Source organism: Arachis duranensis, chromosome 1, assembly GCF_000817695.3.
Source record: "Arachis duranensis cultivar V14167 chromosome 1, aradu.V14167.gnm2.J7QH, whole genome shotgun sequence".
NCBI classification, from domain to species: domain Eukaryota; kingdom Viridiplantae; phylum Streptophyta; class Magnoliopsida; order Fabales; family Fabaceae; genus Arachis; species Arachis duranensis.
Genome location: NC_029772.3, coordinates 96948497 through 96954425, shown reverse-complemented (window position 1 = coordinate 96954425; position 5929 = coordinate 96948497). Strand labels below are relative to the sequence as shown.

General features: G+C 46.8%; 1 long non-coding RNA gene across 1 annotated transcript; it reads left to right on the top strand.

Annotated features, from left to right (window-relative positions):
- The first annotated feature begins 5401 nt into the window (after nucleotides 1-5401).
- On the top strand, nucleotides 5402-5910 carry LOC127744818 (uncharacterized). The gene is made up of 2 exons (XR_008005938.1): nucleotides 5402-5741; nucleotides 5809-5910. It is a non-coding gene; the product is annotated as an uncharacterized LOC127744818 (long non-coding RNA).
- Nucleotides 5911-5929: the final 19 nt, after the last annotated feature.

Here is a 5929-nt window from a genome sequence, read left to right as displayed (position 1 = left end):
GGCGTAAGCCCTTTCCTCTTATCTGTTGTTATCTTACCTTAGTAATTTCTGTCCACACCCACGCACAAAGAATAGGCTGTGAATGTCCTCTTTTCTTTTCAGGAAGAATTGGGATTTACCAGGAATGAGAGCAGAATGAGCAGCCTAACGACGTACCTTCAACTCGCAACTCGAAAGGCTAAGCCAATAAGAGAGAGTCCTTCCGTGTGAAAGAATTGGATCTTCTCTTGTGAACGAATCCCCTGCTTGGCTGTTTTCAGGAATAGAATTGGACATGGAATGCGCTCTTACTTCATCCGAGAGGCCTGTCCTCGTTCTAGTAGTGGGCAAATCCCCTGTTCTCTTTGAAAGACTAGGCTGTGGGACTGATGACTCGGCACTCTTTTCAATGGCCACTATGCTTAAAAATTAGCTATTGCTATTTTTTGAACCCCAGATTCCCCGCCCTTGGAACGTGGAACGTCTTTGAGGAGAAATCCTTTCCTGAAGTTCAACAAGCTATTGGAAACCAGTAGGCTATATGACGTAGCAGGGACCAATCATACCCAGATCCGGCCCAAGCGGACACGGTGATTAGACGTTGAGCGGAGCTCTTCCTGCGGTCTCACAGGCTCTTGCTTCCTTCACCTTACGGAAGATGGCAGATTGGAATGAGACCGTTGTGGCTCCTGGCTGTCAAGAGGCTAAAGCCCTTGCGAGAACCTTTCATCCGAGTCTCAAACAAAACCATTACATCTTAAACAAGAAGACGATAGGCGAATGGGAACCCCATCCAGGTGATATGCAGATAGACATTCCGCCCCTATCTGCCGGCTATAGGTCACGAACTATAAGACCAAGGAAAAGCAACTCTGTCTGGTATCGGTAACGATTAACATATTCTTTTGATTGATAGAGGGGGAAGCAACACTGGAGTGCAGTGCCCTATGAAGAAAGAAGGGTCGAAGCGGAAAAGAGATAAGGTATAGCGGAAGGAAAGACGTCAATAAGAGCCGGACACAGCAAAAGAAAGCAAGCCTAGTCTAAAGGGAGAGAGAGCTGAAAGTGATAGGTACGAAGTGAAAGAGCTAAGCGTATAGGGGCGAAAGCTGACTCGTTTTAATGAGCGAGGGACAAAAGAAGCCTCACTCGACTGTTATATATCTTAGATAAGGTATGTCCGTCGGGAGAGAGGTGAGAACCGGGAACTAATTCCTTCAATTCCCCCGGCGTAGAAACTCGACCGTTTCCCCGCCTTTCTTTCACCGCTTAACCGCTTGCACCTATATCAAATGAGAGCGTACGCGAGGCGAGTCCGTCTTTAGCCTTCCCATCCCCTTATGTTATCTATACTTTTTTGTTAGACCGCTTCATAGTATTCTAGTTTGTTTGACCGCGTATTTCGTTTGAAAGCTTCCCCGTAATTAGTCTTTCCGGCTTGGAACAATGTATGAATGACAGCAACTAGCTCTGCTCTCAGTAAGAAGGGAGACGGCGCCTTTCCAAGCCCTTTCTAGTCTGCGCTTGAGTTTGATTGCAGCTAGCGCCGCGCTTTACTAAGAAGATAGAAATTTCTCGCTTCTTTTGTTTGTTTGAGACCATATTAATTAAGGCTTTCTTCAATCGGCAAGGGATGGATCGGAAGTCTGATAAGGCTTTAAGAGATAGGGACTGCCGCGGTAAGAAAGAGTCACTCAGTGAATCAGTGGATCACACACTTGTTGGAGACAGGGGCAGGCCTTACTATTGAAATGAAAAAGTATACAAGTGTTGAAAGGGTGAAGTATGGGGACAACGGTAACGTGAGGAATGGGATCCCCAAAGCGACCCGCCCTACTAAAAAAGTTCGCAACCAAGGGACATGCCGAACACCTACCTTTCCAACTAAGTCCAACGTTCATTGACGATGCGTTCCGTCGTCAGCAAGCGGTGGCCGACAAGGCCCTTTTCCCTAAATATCTTGGGAAGCGAAGCGCAGGCTTTCTGATTCAGAGAGAAAGATAGAAATCGAAAGGCAAAGAGATAGGCAAGCCAAACCAAATAAGGAATGTTTCAATCTTTACCTCTTTTTGTAAGCCGGCAATCATAGGGTAAGCCCATCTCATGGAGAAAGTTTACATGTTGGGCCAGGCTAGTTTGCTTCGATGGTAGGAGTCCACGCAGTGAGGCAGCCATTTCCAGAGTGAGCGCCATTGAAGGACTGGAAGCAAGCTTCACACCTTCCACAACGGCATGGTGGTTATTCATGGCCTTCAAGCTTTCATCGCTCCATTTTCTTGCGACGTGGAGAGGATGACCTCGCTCTCGTTCCCGTTCCATCCAGATCATCGTTCTGGTCAACATATTAATACTTCCGGCTCGGTGCAGCCTGCTATCATGCGCCTGATGCTCAGAGATGCCATGCTCCGTAACAATGGCTTCAGCATCCTAGCCCTCCCTAGAAAGGTGAAGTACGCCGAGCTTGTGACTCTTAACAATATGACGGTCTTCGCCGTTGACGACCTTTCGATCTTCTCCGGTTCTCACTCTTATATCAGCAACGTCAGGTTCCACATTGTGCCAAACCAAACCATTTCTTGTGGATCGCGGATCTGGAGAAGCTTCCGGCGGGGACTGTTCTGCCGACATTGGAACGAGGCCAACCGCTGCTTATCACAACCTCCGGTGCCGATGAGGATTAAGGTGCCGGACGTCATCCGCAACGTCAAGATCGTGGTGCACAGTGTGTACTTGCCATTTCCACATATATATATTAATCCTGTGGCTGCGGCTTACGACAGTATCCTAGGAGGATCAGAAGTCTCAGGAGGAGATCAGACGATGGAAGGAACGTGTGCTGCTCCGGGTGGGCATGGAGGTTGTGGTGAGTCCCCGATGCCTCAGGTCAAGCCAATGGTGGAGATCGAGGATCACCATGGCCTGTAATTAATCCTGATTGTATTCTCCTTCAGATGACCAAAAAACCAACCAATACACATTAAATTACTTAGGTAATTACCAAGAAGGCTGACTCTTTCTCTTTCATTGAATCCTCCCAATCGTTTAGAAATTCAATGAATACCAGGGTCTATAATACCCAAAAGAACGGACTCAAAGCGCCCTACCTTACTTATGGGTCCACATTCTCAATGAATGCCGAAACGACTGCCCTAACATCTATTTCGTCAAGGTTATAGTCTAACTACTTTAGCATAAGCGCGGCCTTCCTTATCATTTGCCTCTCAAATGAGACCAAATGATTACACATTTTTTTCCTCTATGTTCAGATTTTCCACTAAAGGAATATATGGGAAAAAAGCCCCATCCGAAGAAGGGGAACTGGCTGCTTCGTTTAGGTCTGGCAGAAGAAGGAGTTGGTATGGTGATGGTGACAATAACCTTTTCTCATAAGAAGTGGAATTGCTTGATCTTAAAGGGGACCCTTGATGTGACTAAGGCAGCTTTACTGTAGGTGTGAAAATGGAGGGGAATTCTATTGGGCTGAAGGCAGGTGACTTTGGGTTAGTGTTCAGTGACAATGGTAGCTAACATTACATGAGATGCGGTTGGAAGCGAGGCAGCAGTCTTTCTATGTTTTCCACTCTAACGAAGCTTCTCTGGGTGAGCTTAGATGACCCGAAGCAATGACCAACTCAATTCTCTCCGCCCTTTGCGGAGGAGTTTCTTTTTCTTAAACAGTCCCGTCTCGAACCGGAGGCACCCACTAGTAGTAGGGGGAGCCCATAATTGACCCGGGTAGGCGAGCTTCACAGCTAGGGGCTATAGTTACCAGTTTCTAGTTACTTAGCGGGTATTCCCCAGCACGGCTTATGCGGATCTCTCTCTCTACTACCAGGGAACGGGTTAGAATCCCCATCGCTGGAGAAGGAAGAAGTGTGAAAGCAATCAAGCCAAAGCAATACTTATTCCTTCAACGGTAAGAGCTGCAGATGAAATAGCAGTGGTTATGCCGACATCTACTCAAAGAAGAATAGTATTAGAGTCAAGACCGGTGCTATCCCCTTCCCCTGCTACGCTTCCTTACTCAACAATCAAAGAAGCATTTTCGATTCCCCGATCCACTCTCGTGCTAACATGCTAACAGCGGTTTAGGTAAGCCAGGGGCTAAGCGGGAATGCCCTATCTAAGAGCCTACTTCCTTCTGATCTCTCTGCTCTTGGGGATTCATCTCTACCTTTTTCATAAAATGTAGTGGCCAAACCAGATAGTCCATTTCCTCTCTTTTCTCGCTCCTCAAGAAAGACGGCTAGAAACTTCCTATTAGGAATGGCTTCCTCACTTGTTTGATTTGAAATGGCACGATGCTTAACACATGTAATTGGAGTATGTTTCGGGGCTTATAGAAGCTCGTGCAAAGAAGATTTATAGGAGAGAAAAGGGGATTCCGGTATATCGTATAAAAGAGAAAGGATTCATTTAGGAGCGCTCTTTTCATCCAACTCGAAATATCGTAAGAGAAGAAAGATCGTAACGTAAGTAACTTAGCGCTAAAGCACGCGGCGGAGATCCGCAAAAGGCTTCGGACTTGCCTTGGGACTTAGTTGGACCAAAGCGAGGTTTGGAGTCTCGAAAAATGACCTTACCAAACTGATATTATGAGAAATACTCGTGCGAGACTTTTTAGATATTTGCTTCCCTTTATTTCTTTAATAACTTCACAGTTTTTATTTCGTTTTCTAGGATCAGAAAACAGAATGATAAAACTACTAGTGCTTTTGGGAATCGTGATTTTAGGTTTGATCTTCCTGTTTCATTATTTTCATAGAAGGTATGGCTCTCGACTTTTATGTATTATGCTTCTTTTTTTCACCTCCCTCTTTTGCTATTCTATCCGTATCTATGTAGTTTCGGATATTGGTTTTTTATTCTCTGATGTGTTGACAGTGTTTATGGGCACTTGTGCGGTTTTGGGGTCGGGTGGTGAAGTGACTCCCCATTCCGAAAATATCAAAGCATCCAGCTCGGAAGCTACGAGCCTAGGCCAAGTGCCGAACAGGAATGATGCAGGCCCTTCTAATCCTGGGCTAGACATTGCTCTACATGGGCGAGCCCTCCCCTTTGCCGTATCTTTTGCCTTGCGGAAGGTGGGCCTAAGAGGGGGACTGGCCTTAGCAATAGGAGGTGCTTTACAAGCACTAATATATTCCTACGATGACATAGGTATGTCTGTGCTACCCACGGGATCGGATTCCACTTCTTCGGGCACATCAAGCTCTAACCCGGGTAATCCCGTTGTACCCCCTATTGATCAAGGTGTACACGGCGAAGTTCAACAAGATACAATTTGGGATGCAGTAGACGCTGAGGAAAGGAGGAAGGAGGCAGAACTCCGTAACTCCAAGGAATGGAAAGAAAGTGAACGTCACCTGCTCAAGGTGGAAAACGTAAAAAAAGCCATAGGCCAACGAGCGAAGGAAAAACCAGTCCTTAACGGGATGGTACTGACTTTCATACAGGTGCTGCATGGCTGTCGTCAGCTCGTGTCGTGAGATGTTTGGTCAAGTCCTATAACGAGCGAAACCCTCGTTTTGTGTTGCTGAGACATGCGCCTAAGGAGAAAGTCTTTTCAACCGAAGTGAGCCGAGGAGCCGAGTGACGCGCCAGCGCTACTAATTGAGTGCCAGCACGTAGCTGTGCTGTCAGTAAGAAGGGAGCCGGCGCCTTTCGAATTCGAAGCACTTTCTAGTGTGCGCTGTTTTTTGATTGCAGCTAGCGAGCGGATGCGCGTCGTTAGCCTTTCTCTAAAGTAGGCTTTCGCGCAAGTGCGCCCCCTACTTTAGAAGCCGTTGCTTGTTCGTTAGCCTTTCTCTAAAGTAGGCTTTCGCGCAGCTCAATCCCTTGCTTGTTGCTTTACTAAATAGAAAGGGCTTTTCTCGCTTGTTTAGTAAAGTCGGCCTTATCTTGCAGGTGACGACGACGTCGAGTTGGCGGCGGAGAAAGACTCGGCATT